General features: G+C 45.1%; 3 long non-coding RNA genes across 4 annotated transcripts in view; 1 reads left to right on the forward strand and 2 right to left on the reverse strand.

The window, feature by feature from the left end:
- LOC121477373 lies at nt 1-7,701 on the reverse strand. Its single transcript, XR_005984224.1, has 5 exons — nt 7,593-7,701; nt 5,566-6,339; nt 953-1,053; nt 649-776; nt 1-63 (listed from the first exon to the last, which is right to left on the reverse strand). It is a non-coding gene; the product is annotated as an uncharacterized LOC121477373 (long non-coding RNA).
- Nucleotides 2,518-14,563, forward strand: LOC121477374. 2 transcript variants are annotated; one of them, XR_005984225.1, is made up of 3 exons: nt 2,518-2,601; nt 7,503-7,828; nt 11,827-14,563. It is a non-coding gene; the product is annotated as an uncharacterized LOC121477374 (long non-coding RNA). The 2 variants fall into 2 exon arrangements; XR_005984226.1 differs by having other exon boundaries at nt 2,526-2,586.
- The window catches only part of LOC121477372, a 20,449-nt gene continuing 15,489 nt past the window's right edge, over nt 11,521-16,480 (reverse strand). Inside the window, exons 2-3 of the long non-coding RNA XR_005984223.1 lie at nt 15,554-15,764; nt 11,521-11,845 (exon numbers count right to left, since the gene is read on the reverse strand). This is a non-coding gene — a long non-coding RNA (uncharacterized LOC121477372). The remainder of the gene's footprint in view (nt 11,846-15,553; nt 15,765-16,480) is intronic.

Here is a 16,480-nt window from a genome sequence, read left to right on the forward strand (position 1 = left end):
ATGCAGTTTCAATGTTTTTCAAGTTCAGATCAATAAAAGTGTTTGACAGTTGGCATTGCATACCTGGCCAGATAATTAAGTGGTGTTACTTCCCATTATCAGCCTTGAGAAAGCCTTCAATTAAGCATTTTATTATAGTTGTTTTTTCCTTTTTTTTAATAAATTAATTTTTATTGGTGTTCAATTTACCAACATACAGAAAAACACCCAGTGCTCATCCCGTCAAGTGTCCCCCTCAGTGCCCGTCACCCATTCCCCCCCACCCCCCGCCCTCCTCCCCTTCCACCACCCCTAGTTCGTTTCCCAGAGTTAGGAGTCTTTATGTTCTGTCTCCCTTCCTGATTGTTTTTTCCTTTTGATCTTGGTTTCTGATGACTTTTATTCCTTGGTTTTTCCTTTGGATTGAAAAATTACTGATTGGGAGACATTTGAAAAAGATGAAGCAGGATTAATACCTTAAGCCATGTAAGAGGATAAACTCCTACTACAAACGTCTACTTTCTCTGTATGTTCTGAAATGGGCTCCAGATGTGCTATTAAGTACGAAAGACAAGATGGCGAAAAGTATAAATGACATGCCACTGTCCATCAAAGGAGACGTATGTGTATGTGGACATTTTTGCTTTGTTTACATAAAAACAACCAAACCTCAACAGCAATGGAGACTGTGGTGAGCAGAATTCTCAGATCGCTCCCAGTGTTCTGTCCTCCTATATGGCTTGTATCAACTCCTCCCCTCAAGTGTGGGTGAGGTTGGTCAATATGATGCTCTCCCCCTGGCCCGGAAGAAAGAAAACAGCCATGTTATGAAGCACATGGTGGGGGACCCAGACTTCTAGAACCTGAGAGAGACTTCTAGAGCTGCTGAGAGCAACCCCAGGACAACCAGCTGCATGAAAGGAGGGACCTAAGCCGTACAACCCTAAGGAACTGAACAGCTTCAAAGACTTACACTGAGCTCGAGATGAGACCTCCAGTCCTGGCTGCCATCTCGATTTCAGCTTTGTGAGGCCTGGGATGGAAAACTCTGTCTTCAGGCTCAGGCTTCCGGACCTCAGAAACAAGGGGTTAATCAACACGTTTTGTTTTAAGCCACTAAGTTTGTGGCATTTGTTACCAAGCAATAGCAGATGAATACAGACGCGTAGTCCAAAAACTGCAGAAAACTTGATGGAAAAGGGGAATGGGACAGATGGGAGAATGACAATTTTATATCTGTATTTATCTTTTTAGCTAGTTTTGAATGTCAGACCATGTAAATATATTATCTAAGATGAAGTTAAATGAAGAAGAAAACAACCCAACAGCTGACCACTGAGAAGTTTCTGAAGGCTGTTGACGCACGCAGTCCTGCTCCCCCCGCTGTGAGTCCTCTGGGTGCTACGAAAACTATCACACACAACACTACAGCTCACAATGTGCTCATCCCGGTAGGGCACCAAACAATTCCTCCCAAGGCACAGGACATACCGGCTGCCAGAGAAAGAGAGTGTCAGGGTGAGATCCTACCATCCTTTGGAGGAACATATGTCCAAGAGGACACACAAAGGAAGATAAATTGTACCATTCTGGATGCTTCTCCCTCCTCCATCGTTTGGAACAGACCTCCCTGCCCCCCTAAAGAACAAGGGTCCCTCTCACAGTCTTGGGGGCACCTGGGTGGCTCAGTGGTTGAGTGTCTGTCTTCAGCTCAGGTTATGATCCTGGGGTCCTGGGATCGAGTCCCACAGTGGGCTTCCCCACAGGGGGCCTGCTTCTCCCTCTGCCTGTGTCTCTGCCTCTCTCTCTGTATCTATCGTGAATGAATGAATGAATAAATAAATAAATAACATCTTTTTAAAAAATCACATTCTTGCACTGTTAGAAGTGCCTTTTGTGCGTTCTTACCAAACACTACACTTTTGAAATAGTTGGGTAATATTTATTCAGCCAACACCAGTTATGAAGATGGGCGGTGAAGAAAGAAGTCAGTGGAGAAAGGGAAATGGATAAAACAAGGCCTCAAGTGAACATGAGGCATGGCAGGAAAACTGTACAAATAAGAATGGAACTTCAGAAAGAAACAGACAAGAATCAGTCAGAACAGGTAAAGATGGGAAAAAATTGGGGGATTAATAGGAAGTTAGAGATAAGACCCTCGTTTGCAAGTACAAGAAATGTGATTCCAACTGGCTGAGGTAAAAAAGAGAATTTATTGGGTCACGGAATTGAAAAGTCCTGTGGTATGATGACTGCAAGATCGGTGGATCTAGGACGCCACCAGGACAGGATTTGTTTTCCTCTGGCTTCTTCTTAAGGCAGGCTCTCCCCTTGAGGGGCAAGATGGAATGTTTCAGCACCAGGCTTATTTCTTTACAGATTAGCAATCCCCAAAGAGGGTTTGTACCCTTCACCCCCACCCCCCCTGGAAATTCTGAGAAGGGCTTCATTGGTTTGGCTTGACCCACAAGCCCATGCGTGACTTGTTTACTGTGCGCTGACCAGCCAGCCATACCCAGCTGTGGAGGAGAGGGGAGCCAATCCACCGGAGCCACATGGACTAGAGGTGGGAGAGGTGGGAGAGCCATTCCTCCAAAGAAGACTGAGGTATGATGGATCTGGGTAGGTAAAAGCAACCCATGTCTGCTCTAAGGGGCTCGTTTAGGAGCTACAAACTTGATCAACATAAAAAGAAGGTCAACAATTCATCCTCTGGGTGTGAGGAGAAATTAAGAGGAAGGGACACGAGGAAACAAAGAGAGGAAAACATTTGGCATCAATGCAGTGGGAGTCTACAGAGATTAGTAAAATAATCACTGAGCGGCCCTGAGGGCCCAATTAAAGTTAGATAGTGTGGATTTGTCATTAAGTCATTAAACCCAGTTTTCAGTAGACTCCTAGCAGGAGGAAAGCAAGGACATTTTACTGTAGCTTTCCCAGGGCTGAGGATTGGCCTAAGGGTCTTGGAGAAGTCAGGTGCTAGCAAAGTCACGGCTTGGGTGGGGTGTGTGTGTGTGCAGGCTGAGGTGTGACAGAAAGGGAAGCCTGCTGGTGGCTGGGGGGGACTCGGATGGGGGGTGGGGCAAGGACTGAAGGTCAGGAGGCAGATAAAAAGCAGTTTTAGCAGGAGCAGTGGAATCTAGAGGATGAGGAACATGTTTCCTGGAGATGCAAGGTACATGGGCGGGAACAGAGGTTATAGAAGGAGTCACAGCTAACCATCTGGGGACTTCTGCAGACTGGGTTCTTTGGGGGAGCAGGTCCTGAAATGGAGTTAGGGAGACAAAGGGCTTATTGAGAAGTTAACACCAGTGAACAGAGGAGGGTGAGATTGGGGGGGCGGGGGGAGGCATGATGCAGACCTGAGGCCACGCAGGAAGGAAGGCACACAGCCCTTGAAAGCTGGGCAGACTGAAGGAGCAAACAGCTGGGGGCTGTGGGCTAACTCCCTCCTCACAGCTGGACAGCTGGGCTTTTCTTGAAGGGGAATATGAGCAGGCCCCACCCCAAAGGTACCTTTGGGCAAATTAGAGAGAAGCACCTCCACCAGGAGTTTCCAGCCCTGTGGGGGGCACAGCCTGGGAGCTAAGGAGCCGGGGATTGTATCTGGAGGCGAGGGGAGGCAGACTGGGGTGCGTGGCTGGGTGCGTAGGCTGCCTGTATCCATCTAGGCCCCTTGGATGATGAACAAAGTGTGGACCTAGAAGCAGGGACCTTGCTGGACACACTGCGAGGTCAATGGCTGCAGTGGCCACCTCCCTTGCCTTCTCAGAGGAACCCAGGACAAGTCCCCCCCTCTCCCCACACAGGGCAAAGTCACTTCCTCCCAGGTCCTGGGAAATCTAGACCGATTGTGGTAACCTCATCCTTTTTGCCAGAGACTGGCTCAGGAACTTGGGGTCAAACCAATCACTTGGAGCCTCCCTTTGTTACTGGGGTGGGCCCAGGCCCTAAACTGGTTCACTCAGACATGATTGGAGGAGACTTTCCACTCCCATCCGTCACCTGCACTGGGACAACAGTGAGTGAGCATGTGACACCAGGTGCTCCCAGCAGCCACCCTAACTTCTTGAGGATCAAATTTACACAGTGGGGAGATCCTTGATTTTTGGATCCTTTTTTTTTTTTTTTAAAGATTTTATTTATTCATGAGAGACCCAGAGAGAAAGAGAGAGGCAGAGACATAGGCAGAGGGAGAAGCAGGCTCCACGCAGGGAGCCTCATGTGGGACTCGATCCCAGGACTCCAGGATCATGCCCTGGGCTGAAGGCAGACACTCAACTGCTGAGCCACCCAGGCATCCCCATCTTTGGATCTTTGATGGCAGCGTCAAGTTGCTCAATCATGTAGCTGCGAGATGTGATCCACCTTTGACAATTCTTTTTCTAAGATTTTATTTATTTGACACACACACGTACACACACAGAACACAAGCAGGGGGAGCAGCAGAGGCAGAGGGAGAAGCAGACTCCTAACTGAGCAGGGAGCCCGATGGATGTGGGGCTCCATCCCAGGAGGGATCATAACCTGAGCCAAAGGCAGATGCTTAACCCACTGAGCCACCCAGGCGCCCCACCCTTGACAATTCTTATGATGCTAGATCGATACCCTTATCAGTTAAGTCAACCTAGATCCTTGCAGCCCAAAGTATCCTAACTGACGTTAGAGGAGTTTTCAGAGCAGTTAAGCTGGGAGGAGCCCCAAAGGGATGGCAGGAGAAAGAGCCAGCTTTTGGTTAACATCACGGAGTAAGGTGGCAAATGCTCCTTGAAGTCAGTAAATAAGTGATCCGAGCAAGGGAGAGTGTAACGAGAGGGTGGGAAATCTTAAAAGGGGGGTGCTCTTAGGGGCTGGGATGCAATATGCAGCAGTGATTAAAAGCCTGGGCTCTGGGCTTACAAGGCTGAAGGTTATTTTCTGGCTCTACCATTTAATGGCTGGGTCACTTTTGGCAAATTAATCTCTCTGGACCACAATTTCTTCATCCGCAAAACGATGGTAATAAGGATTGGAGAGGATAATAGTTATCAGGCACCTAGTACCTAGTAAAACTCAACAGGAATTACTTTGAAAACCTCTATCAGATGACTGGGGGCTGTGTCTCAACTAAAATCACACTGTGGAGCAAAAACTCTGAATGTCTTTTGCATCTAGGAGGGAGGCTAAGGGGTTGGGATAAAACAACTGGGGATGCTGCTCCTGAGGAGCGGAGCACTGGGAAAGAGAAAGAATTTATGGGATTTGATTTTGTCCTGTCTGCGGACTGGAGGTGGAGAAACACGGGCTCAGAGCAGGGCCGGATGCAGGAGGAGCTGCTTTGAGAACAGGAATGAGTGGAATCATGGGTGCGAGGGTGTGAGAGCCTGGGCTGGGGGGCTACCGCGGGGGTAGGGTGGGGGGTGGGTATGTGGGAATGGGGCCACAGTTGCAGGGAGTGAGCTGGATGGTCGTGCAAAAGGGAGGTAGTGGTGGCCTCACACACCCGGGCCTTGGTGTTGCAAGGCCCTTCAGCCTGACCACATCCAGAGTTCTGGAGACATCGACGATCCCGCCGGGCCCTGAGCCCATGCCCTGGTGAATACCCACCTCATGTTAGTGACCAGCAATCGCCCAGAAAGGGGCTCGCGTCTCCCATTCCAAGGGGATGTATTTTGTGTTTCTGACTTGGCGCGGGCCCTGGCGGTTTGCAGGGCACCAGCAGTCAGTGTCCAAAGGTGGCCCCTGCAGAGGGCATCCCCCTCCGCAGTTTTCGGGGCTGCGGGGCCAGCTACCGGGGGAGGGAGCCTCACTCTCCTCCTCTCCCCCAGGGGCCCGTGGTTAAGGCACTGCCCGGTCACTGGCAGTTTGTAACCGGGTCTGTGTCCACCGCGCCGAGTTCCGGGGGGAGGTGCACAGCGGCTCTGCAGAGCTGTGTGTGTCCAGAGGTCACCCCGTTGCTCTGCCCGGGGTCAGGGAAGCGGGGAGAAGAGTTGGGGGGACATGGAGTGCCGGCATGGGAGCGTTTGCCAAGATCAAAATGTTCCCCATCGCTGCGAGCAGATGAGATCTTGGAACCTGGAATCACACAGTCCCAGCTCCAGCAGGGCTTCTGGCAACAGCCCCAGTGTCTTCAGCTACAGACACCACCTCTGTGAGTGCCAAGAAAAGCAAACACAGGCCCCAGATCTCCTGTTGCACCAATTGGAATGAAGCCCACAGCAGAGGAGCTGAGCTGTGAGGACAGTCTTCCCATAGCTCTTGATTTTCCGCCATCCTTTCCCCATCCGAATCGGACAAACAAACAACACACTTGTAATAAAATGTGCAGGTGTGGCTGGTTTATATGCTGGGATTCTCTTTTGATCACATTCCTCCAGGACCCTGGGATAGAACAACGAATAAAGCTGGATACTGCTCCATGTCCCAGACGTTTGGGCCTGAATAGGAGGGGAGAAATCCTGGAAAATCAGAGATTTCATTCCACTCCTAGGAGCTGCGGCGGTCCAGGGTGGTATCACCCAGATGCTTCCCAGCCAGCCCTTGGGGAACATGTTCCATGTTCTATTCTTAGGGGTGGAGGCCGGAGGTGGGGGGAGCCACGGGCTCCGCGGAGCTTAAAAAGCAAGGCAGTAAAGTGGCATCTTAAAATCCCGGCCGTCCAAGTCGGGCCAGAAGAGCAGAAATCCATTCGGGGAAAAGTTTTCTGAACTTTAGGAGAAGAAAAGTAGGATTAATAATACCAACAGTTACAACAGCTACCAAGGAGAGGACTAGGTCCGTAGTTGCCCAGAGAGAACTGTGAACCTCTGGGGGCACACAGGTGAGTGAGGGATCTGAGGTCAGAGGAGTTTGAATTTCTAGAAAACAAACTGGGGGCTGTTGGTGACTCAAGGCTTCAGATTTCCTAAAACTTTAGTTTTCTGATTAGATAAAGCTTAGTCCTGTTTCCAGCCAATGACCATGTTTCTAGATTGAGATCGATCAACAAATGAGCGTTGGTGACATTTAATGTGTGAGGCACTGGGTTTTCTCCGGATTATTATTATTATTATTATTTAAAGATTTATTTATTTATTTATTCATGATGGACAGGGGGGTGGGGAGCGCAGAGACACAGGAGGAGGGAGAAGCAGGCTCTATGCAGGGAGCCCAATGTGGGACTCCATCCCGGGACTCCAGGATCGCGCCCTGGGCCAAAGGCAAGTTCCAAACTGCTGAGCCACCCAGGGATCCCCATCTCCGGATTATTCTTAAGAGTTTGTTCTCCATTCGTGTTTCCATGAGCCCTGCACACCCTTCCCGCCTCTAAGTTTTATAATTAGGGAAGATTTCAAACATACAAAAAATATAAAGAGAACATCCCAAGGACCATCACACTCCTCTCTCAGCTTTAACAAACAACTACCAACATTCTGCGAATCTTCCTCATTTGTCTCCCTTTAAAAAAAAAGCAAATCCACACATTATATCCTTTTCACCCTTGCATATAATTTCTATGTTGTTACTTCTGTTTAAAAAAATGTGTTTTTCTGTTTGTTTGACAGCTTCGTTGTGAAATATCCATACGAAAGAGTGTTTAAAATGCACCGAGGTTGCTTAAAATAGGACAAGCAGAAAATAAAGCAAACGCTCACCTGTCTACCTCCCAGCTTAAGAAACAGAACATTTGATCCTTCTTCAAATCCAAAGATGAAATTGAAGTTGCAGCTCCTACCACGATGGCGAACTTCGCATGGGTTCTTGGCCTCCCTCCCCTAGAGTTGACCCAGCGGAAATGATAGGAGCCAGGACCTCGCTGCTGCTGCTGCTGCTGCCGTCACTCCCAGAAACACTGGATCCTGACTCTACCACACTCACTCAGAAAGATCAGGTCGTAAAAAAAAGAAAAGAAAAGAAAAAAAAAAAGAAAGATCAGGTCGTGCTTGCCTCTGTGCATTATCCCATCCATGTGCAAAAATCCCTGGTGGGGCATCTGACTGGTCAAGCCCGGGTCACATGACTGTGCCCTCGCTGCTAAGGGCTTGGAAAGGCAATGTGCTCCCCTGGGGATCACTCTGAGGGCTGGAGGGGCCCTGCCTCCATTCATTCTATAAGTTCCCCCAACAGGAAGGAGATTCAGACAATGAGCACAAAACTAGGAGCAGTTCACTCCACCTGGTATGGATGGTCCAGCTCAGGCCGGGCGTCCCAGGGCCAGCTGGAACAGCCAACGTCCTACTTCTCAACTCCATTGGCTGTTCCTCACCCCCTCAGACTCAGCATATTCAACTCTGAGTCTATTGCCTTCCTCCTTCTCCTCCTTCTCCTTTATTCCTTTTCTTAGCAAATGGCATTGCCATTTTCTAGTTGCCCAAATCAGAAACATGGGGGCCACCTTGGAATCCCCTGATATTTTCTTTCTTCAGTTTTAACATCTTTAGAACGTATGTCCAGCTTGCCTCCTTTGTCACCAGCTATGTGTTCCCTGCTTGAATAAGGCCCCCATCATCCTTCCCCTCCAGGGGCCTGTAGTTTGAGTCCTCTCGCCCCCCGCCCCCCAGTTTCCCCCCCACCAAGGCAGATCCTGAAATAAATTATTTGATTACAGGTAAGTTATTTGGGAGGTGAAGCATGCAGGATAGGGGAATGGGGAAGTGAGACAAGGAAGAGAAAGCGGCCAAGAGGCCTGTTACCAGGCACCTGGAGCTGAATCTCACGGGGCATAGCACATACCCCAGAGTTAGGTGCCAGCCCTCCCGGGCCACACTGAGGCTGTGGCTGGAGCACGAGTTCTCTGACACCTCAAGTCTGCCACGGGCCACTAGGTGGGTGCCAGGAGCCAAAGCCCGCTCCCGGGTACCACGGCGCAAGTGCTGGCAGTGGGAGGACTGGAGTTGTAGAGAAGTCCTGAGGGTGACACACTGGTGACAGGTGACACAGGCCTTCTACCTTTCTTTCTTTCTTTCTTTCTTTCTTTCTTTCTTTCTTTCTTTCTTTCTTTCTTTCTTTCTTTCTTTCTTTCTTTCTTTCTTTCTTCTTTCTTTCTTTCTTTCTTTCTTTCTTTTTCTTTCTTTCTTTCTTTCTTTCTTTCTTTCTTTCTTTCTTTCTTTCTTTCTTTCTTTCTTTTTTCTTTCTTTCTTCCTTCTCTTTTTTTAAGGCTGAGAAGTGATCACCTGAATTGAATCAGAGATTGTCAAGCACCCAAGGCTCCATTATGTGCCACTTTTTTAAGATTTATTTATTTATTCATGAGAGGTAGAGAGAGGTAGACACAGGCAGAGGGAGAAGCAGGCTCTGTGCAGGGAGCCTGATGTGGGACTCGATCCTGGACCCCGGGATCACGCTCTGGGCCAAAGGCAGGCGCTAAACTGTTGAGCCACCCAGGGATCCCCCTACTTTCTTTCTTGCAGATATTGTACCCCTCCCTTAACTCAATTTTCTATTTTTAAGCCACAGTGATATTTTTTATTTTTTTTTATTTTTTTATTTTTTAAATTTTTTTTTAACTTTTATTTATTTATGATAGTCACAGAGAGAGAGAGAGAGAGAGGCAGAGACATAGGCAGAGGGAGAAGCAGGCTCCATGCACTGGGAGCCCGACGTGGGATTCGATCCCGGGGTCTCCAGGATTGCGCCCTGGGCCAAAGGCAGGAGCTAAACCGCTGCGCCACCCAGGGATCCCAACACAGTGATATTTTTTAAATTGCAATCTGATCATGTCATGGCCCCACTGAAAATTCTTAGGAGGCTTTCCAGAGCTTTTCATAAAAGGTCCAAATAATTTAGCCAAGCATACAAGACCTTTCCTTCATCATTTTTCTCTTGCTTACTTCTTCAGCCTGACCTCTTACTACCTCCTGTCTCTAGCCCCTTGCAAATACAACTTCCATTTCTACTGAACCATTGGCATTTCTCAGGGTGTGCCACATTCTCTCACTCTTCTGTACCTCTGCATGTGCCAGCTCCTCCTCGGAACACTCTTCCTGGTTCCTCCATCTGGCTCCTCCCAGACTATAGAGGTGCGGAGCATGTGCGGCTCTGGGTAGACAACCAGAGTTTTAGTCAGAGCAGTGAGGGAGGAGCAGGGGTGTTCCTTGTACGTGTTCCTTGTAAGACTCTATCCTGAAAATGTGTCCTACTGCTAATAAAATAAAAATAGAAATAAGAAATGAGGGGCACCTGGGTGATTCAGCATCTGCCTTCAGCTCAGGGTGTGATCCTGGGGTCCTGGGATCAAGTCCCACATCGGGCTCCCTGCATGGAGCCTGCTTCTCCCTCTGCCTCTCTCTCTGTGTCTCTCATGAATAAATAAATAAAATCTTAAAAAAAAAAGAAATAAGAAATGACAGAATGGGAATATCAAAATCCAGTACTATCAAATATTTGAATCGTACGAATAACTCTCTTAGTTCAAATTCTTCACTGTTCACCAAACAACCTTCTGGTTATAATATGACTTAACTGCTTACAGGGAACGCATGAGCCATGCCAAAATGAGCATTCCTTTCTGTGTCACGGTCATATTTCTTATTTAAATGAATAAGTTACATTATGATTTACATATCAGTCCCCTGTGCGTTTGGTTGTCATGAAGTTGTCTCCTTGAGTCTGATAACTCTGGGGCACTGTGAAGATTATAGTTTTGAATCCGTAGAGCCAAAATCCGTACGTATTTTTGACTTCCGTGATGTCACCAAGATAATCCCCATCTGTCAGGTAACCAGGCAGCTGGTTTTCCTATGGCAACATTCTCCTTCTTTTTAAGGTGTAATGATTTATCCTTCTTTTTAAGGTGTAATGATTTAAGTCTAACTAACTGCTGTTGGTTTATTGATTTCTGGAGCCATGGTTTATTTTTTTTTATTTTTTTTTTAATTTTTATTTATTTATGATAGTCACAGAGAGAGAGAGAGAGAGGCAGAGACATAGGCAGAGGGAGAAGCAGGCTCCATGCACCGGGAGCCCGATGTGGGATTTGATCCCGGGTCTCCAGGATCGCGCCCTGGGCCAAAGGCAGGCGCCAAACCTCTGCGCCACCCAGGGATCCCTGGAGCCATGGTTTAAATGCCACCTTCTGTATCCAGAGATGTTGCCTGAAAGACATTTTTTGTAATCTGCTTTTCTGTGGGTGGTTACATGTGGAACAAAGCAATGAACATCTTCTCATTAATTGCTCCTTAGACCTGTACACTTTTGAGACTGGTGACTGGACAGGTTTCACTGTTGAAAAGAATTTATCTTTGGGCAATATGCAAACTGGGTGATTCACACAGACTGACTCTGTGGCTTTATTGAACAAGTTGGCCTACGTGAGATGATTGAATCCTCCATTTAAGGATAGAAGGGTTCTGATTTTTTTTTTTTTAGAAGTGTCATGTAGGTGAGAACATTAATGTGGAAGATTATCCTTCTGTGATTATATGGTTCCATAGGGATATTAAATTGGTAAATATCAAACCTGAGAAGCACTTTTTAATCCCCCCAAAGAAAATGAGCTGGATAATTATTTTAGGTTAGTGATACATGGTTCTCTTCACTCCTTCTGTGCAAGCTGAGGGATGTCTAAATAAAATGTCACCCATCCATAGTTTAATTAACTAATTGATTAGTTTTCTGCTATGTTATTAGCTCTAAGTATCTACCCTGAGAACTTTTGTGCTCACACAAAACACATTAAGAAGTCTAGCTAGATTATCACTTCTGATTAGATGTGGAACAGAACACATATTGATACAAACACTTGAGTTGCAATAATCAAGTTGCTTTCTTACCAAACGAGAAGTGGATCAGAAATTTGATCTATAGAGTGTAGCCATCTTTCAGAAGAGATATCATTGAGCTGTAAAACCGTCCCACTCATGCTCTCCTTTGTGCTTTCTTTCTCCTCAGGCTGGATGCAGATTACCCCCTAAAAAATGACAGTAGAATTCCATGATGTGAATGAGGCTTGGGTAACCATGTGGAGGAGAGCGCATGCACTGGCCCAAGTTCCCCACCAAGACAGGAGCAAGGACATTTTGTTGTGGGAGCCGTTCCATACTTTGGTCTATTTGTCATGTTAATCAATCTACCCTACCTGATATATTAATGAGAAATATAATGTGTGAAGTTGGTGAAATCAGGGGGATGTGTAAAGTCATCAGAACCCTGTGACAAAAACAGAGACACAAGAAGGGAACTTCAGACTGCTTACAAAAGCAAGAGTTTGACCAAAGAGAGTTAAGGTTTTGGTAAAAGCCAACCATACACGCATCATCACTGGTTATGTTGATAATGAGTGCCCAGCTGATATTATTATAATGAGAACAATCCCATTTCTAGCTGGCTTTACCTGGAGAAAAGGTTTAGGGTGTAGTCTTGGTGTGGAGGGATATGTGCTGAGACAGAAGATGGGATAAAACAGAAAAGAAGTTGAAACATCTTAAAAAGGTTAAATTGAGCATGTCTGAGATCTTCTCAGGAGTACTGAGAATGTGTTTTGCAACAGGCTTTATCTGTTCAAAGTCAGTGAAGATAACAAACCAAACAGTGCCCTGTCCACCTGGTCATCATGACTGACGTCGCTGCCAGGAATGAACCTTGGGCTGGAAAATGGTGGCTCTCCTGGTGATATGTGTAATTTGGCTCAGGATGGTGGCATTTGTGGCAGCTACTGCTTAGACAGCAGTCCACACTAACAGGAGATCAGGGCCGGGCCCATCAAGGGGTGGTCGTAGTAGAACAGGGAATCAGCAGTATGTTTTACTGGAATTTATGTTTTTACTCTTTTGCTAGTACAAACCAGATTGTAGGGAACAACCCTACACCCTTAAAATACGTCTCTGCGTGGGACGTGTTTGTGAAGAATGGAAATTCTTAGACATAAATTGTGTTTTGCTCTTTTTTATCTTGTCACTTTTTGACATTATTTTTCTTAGCCCCTCAATATTTTAATAGTTTTAATGGTTAAAACAACAATAAAGTATGTATTAGGGTCCTATGGCAGCTGGTAACAGAAAACCCGCCTCATAATTATTAAAAGAAGAAAAAAAGGATATGTTATTATCCTACACGGAAGTCTGCTAGTATGATGACTTCAAAGTTATTTTATTCAGTGGCTTAACATCATTGAGGACTGGGATTCTTTCCGTGTGTCCACTAAACCCCTCTCAGGATAATAATTAATTAATTAATAAAGCACACCTCTTGGTGGCAAGGTGATTATAAGAGACAATGGATGGTTTCTCTCTTGGGCCTCTTTTTTAACAGTGAGGAAATTCTTTCCAGTTGCTTCCTGGCACTTCCCTTAAAATCATATAATCCTATGCTTGGATCAATCATTGGGAGGGGATGGGATCATCATGAGGATGTTAGGCCAATTAGGATTCACCCTCGGGGACTGAGGCAGGGCCAACCTTTCCTGAGGCAGAAGGCCTGAGAAAGAAAACACATAGTTGTAAGCAACTAAAGTTCTCTAAGAAAAGAGAAGAGGAAGGAGGAATAGTTGTTGGTTAGACATCTAACAATGTCTATCACAGATCATGTGTGTTATGTCTGCTTTCACAATAATCTATGTTGTTAAATCTATGCCTTAAAAAATTTGATAACTGTGTGTTGACAGGTGGTAGTTACACTTAGGTGGTAAGCAAGGATTGGGTAATGTATAGAAGTGTTGAATCAGTATGTTGTACACTCTCAACTAATGTAACATTGTTATGTCAACTATATTTCAATTAAAAAAAAAACCCAAATCAAATTTCTTATCCATTTGGAGTAATATTTTTATCAGTATGTCATGGTGGTATTACTGAATTGCTGACAACCGCATATGCCTTCAGAGATGTATTCAAAATAAAGTTCCTTCCAGTTTAAGCGAGTAACAGAACTAATGTAATTTAAAAGATATTTTTAAAAATTATTTTCATTCTTTTGAAACCAAATCACTACATCTCAGGTACAATGGTCCTAGAAAAGAGAAAGAGCAAATTTGTGTGTGAGAAATCTTGTTTCAAGTTTATGTCTTTATGTTGATTTAAAATAGAAATGCCATCTTAATCTGCTTGTATGTTAACTCCTATTGTATTGGCCAACTCATATTTTAAAATACTAATTTGACCTTGAAGATTTATTCATAGGCTTTTAGAGTAGACAAATGCTGCACATTAATTAAACTTGACTTAGGGACAGCTTATTGGCTTCATGTAGGTTCGAAAATTTAGATGTTGTTTTTCATTATAGCTGCAGGTTCCAACCACAATTCATCTCAAACTGTTGCAATTTAACCCCTTCTTTTGGTGTTTTAAAGACATTGATTCTCTGAGAGAAAAAGGAAAGAAGACATTAAAGAAATAAAAGTGTAATAGAGCCAGCTGTTTTTGGAAACATTTCAAAACTGGAGTCCTCTGCATATTATAATCTATACATTTTTAAATGTAAACAAAGATAGGCCTGGAGATTTTAAATATCGTTATCTCCAGTGCAGTGGTCTGTTCTAAATGTTTAATCTAAATGTTTTTCTGCTCCCTGCTGTTTCTTTTCCCTTGGCTTGCCGGGGAGTATAGTTGTTTATTATTATTTTATGAACACAAATAATACTATATTATTAAATGCATACTATTATAAATAAATATTAAAATTATTATTATTGTTTTTCTCTTCAACTTCTTCAGTCTTCAGTCTCCCTCCCACCCCCAACCTGGTTCTCTGTGTATAGTTACCGGCTTGCTTAGCACAAACATTGTACCCAGATACTCGAGCCTCAATTCCAGTGTCACTTCCGAATCTTCCCTGCCCCTCACACAAATCATCCAATTGCTCCCCCACCCCCATGTTTTGTGCATTATACCTTCTACGTACCACTAAAATAATTTGGTCTCTGTAAAGACATTTGCTACTTTGGCCTGCTTTGCTTATTCCCAATTTTCCTTTGGAGAAGCTTCTTTCTCACTCTTAGTTCAAGTGGTTTGAGTGGGGCTCCAGAGGTGGACATGGAACCCAGCCTTGCCCGGTCAGCAAACCCCATTTGCCTGTCCACACTGATGGGTTAGAGTGATGGACACACATTCCAGTTCTTCCAATGAGATCCACACTCGGAACTTTATTGGAGCTTCTGGGGCTGCTTATAGGTTGAGATATAAGCCTGGAGTTGCTTATCCATCACCATAGAATCAAAGAGAAGAGAAAGATAATGAGTTTGGTGGCGTTGTTTGGGCTGTTGGAGCTAGCCACACCTAGAACCCTGCCTCAGGGCTTTTTGGTTCAAATTTCATTTTTGCCGATTCTGAAAAGTTTTCTGCTGGACCATCATTTTTCCATGCCCACTTAGCTCCCCCTTAGTCCTTCTCCTCAAGTAGTCTTTTTGTCTACTCCAACAATTTCATTCTTTCTTTGAAACTCATTGCAGGAGTTACTTCCACTTGAAGCCCTCTGATATCTCCCCCTAGTAGGAGGGTAGACAGTCCTGTGTTCTGCAAAAATGTATTATGTACAAAGTATCCAATGGCATAAAGTCAATGTGATTGTTAGTCTATGTACTTGTTGGCCTACTGTTAGACACAACTTACTGCCAATCAATCTCCGTTCCCCCCTTTTTCTTATGGTAGACTCCGTATTTTGTTTGGAGTAGCAATATGCCTACCTTGAGTAATTGTCTTCCCAGAATCCTGTGCCACAGAGGTAGGTTTGCTGAACAGTTTTGACCGGGAGACATAAAGGAATGCCTGCTGGAGAGTTCTGGAAAAGATTTCATTTTCCTGATTCAGGCCGTGCTCTTTTCCTCCTCTAGTCTTTCCCTTCCGTCTCTGCTGTCAGGAGGCAGGAGATGGGAGGTAGAGGGGCTACCTGGCAGCCTGAGTGACAAGCCATATGTTAGTGACAGTGGAGCAGAAAGATATTTGGAGCTACAGCCTAGATGACTCTGAACTGCCCATCTCTGGTTCTGACTTTGGGCAGGATATATCCTATTTAGTTAAGCCACTGTAACTGGATTTTTATATTTGGATATTTTATTTGGATTGCATCCTAACAGTTCTGTATTCTATTCTGCTTAAGTCTATGATCTTCTTAAAAATAGAGCGTAGGCATTTACTTCTGAACCCTGTTGGTATGTAGTAAAGCTTCACTCTAATGCTAAAAATGGGATTCAAGCCTCAGATCCATTTCAATCCTGAGACCTTATGGTTTTATTCTGTAAACCACTTACAATGCAGGCTCTCACTCCAGCATCTACCTCCTTCTTCAGCTCCCCCCCCTTTTTTGTTATTTTGTTTTATTTTTACTTTTCCCCCATGTTTTTATTTATTTATTTATTTATTTATTTATTTATTTATTTATTTATTACATATTTTTTAAATTGGAGTTCAATTTGCCAACAATATAACACCCAGTGCTCATCCCATCTAGTGCCCCACTCAGTGCCCATCACCCAGTCACCCCCCCCCACCTCCCTTTCCAGTACCCCTTGTTCGTTTCCCAGAGTTAGGAGTCTCTCATGTTCTGTCTCCCTTTCTGATATTTCCCACTCATTTTTTTCTCCTTTTTTTGTTATTTTAAAAGGCAGCCCCAG

The sequence above is a fragment of the Vulpes lagopus genome, chromosome 17 (assembly GCF_018345385.1).
Source record: "Vulpes lagopus strain Blue_001 chromosome 17, ASM1834538v1, whole genome shotgun sequence".
In the NCBI taxonomy this organism is placed as follows: domain Eukaryota; kingdom Metazoa; phylum Chordata; class Mammalia; order Carnivora; family Canidae; genus Vulpes; species Vulpes lagopus.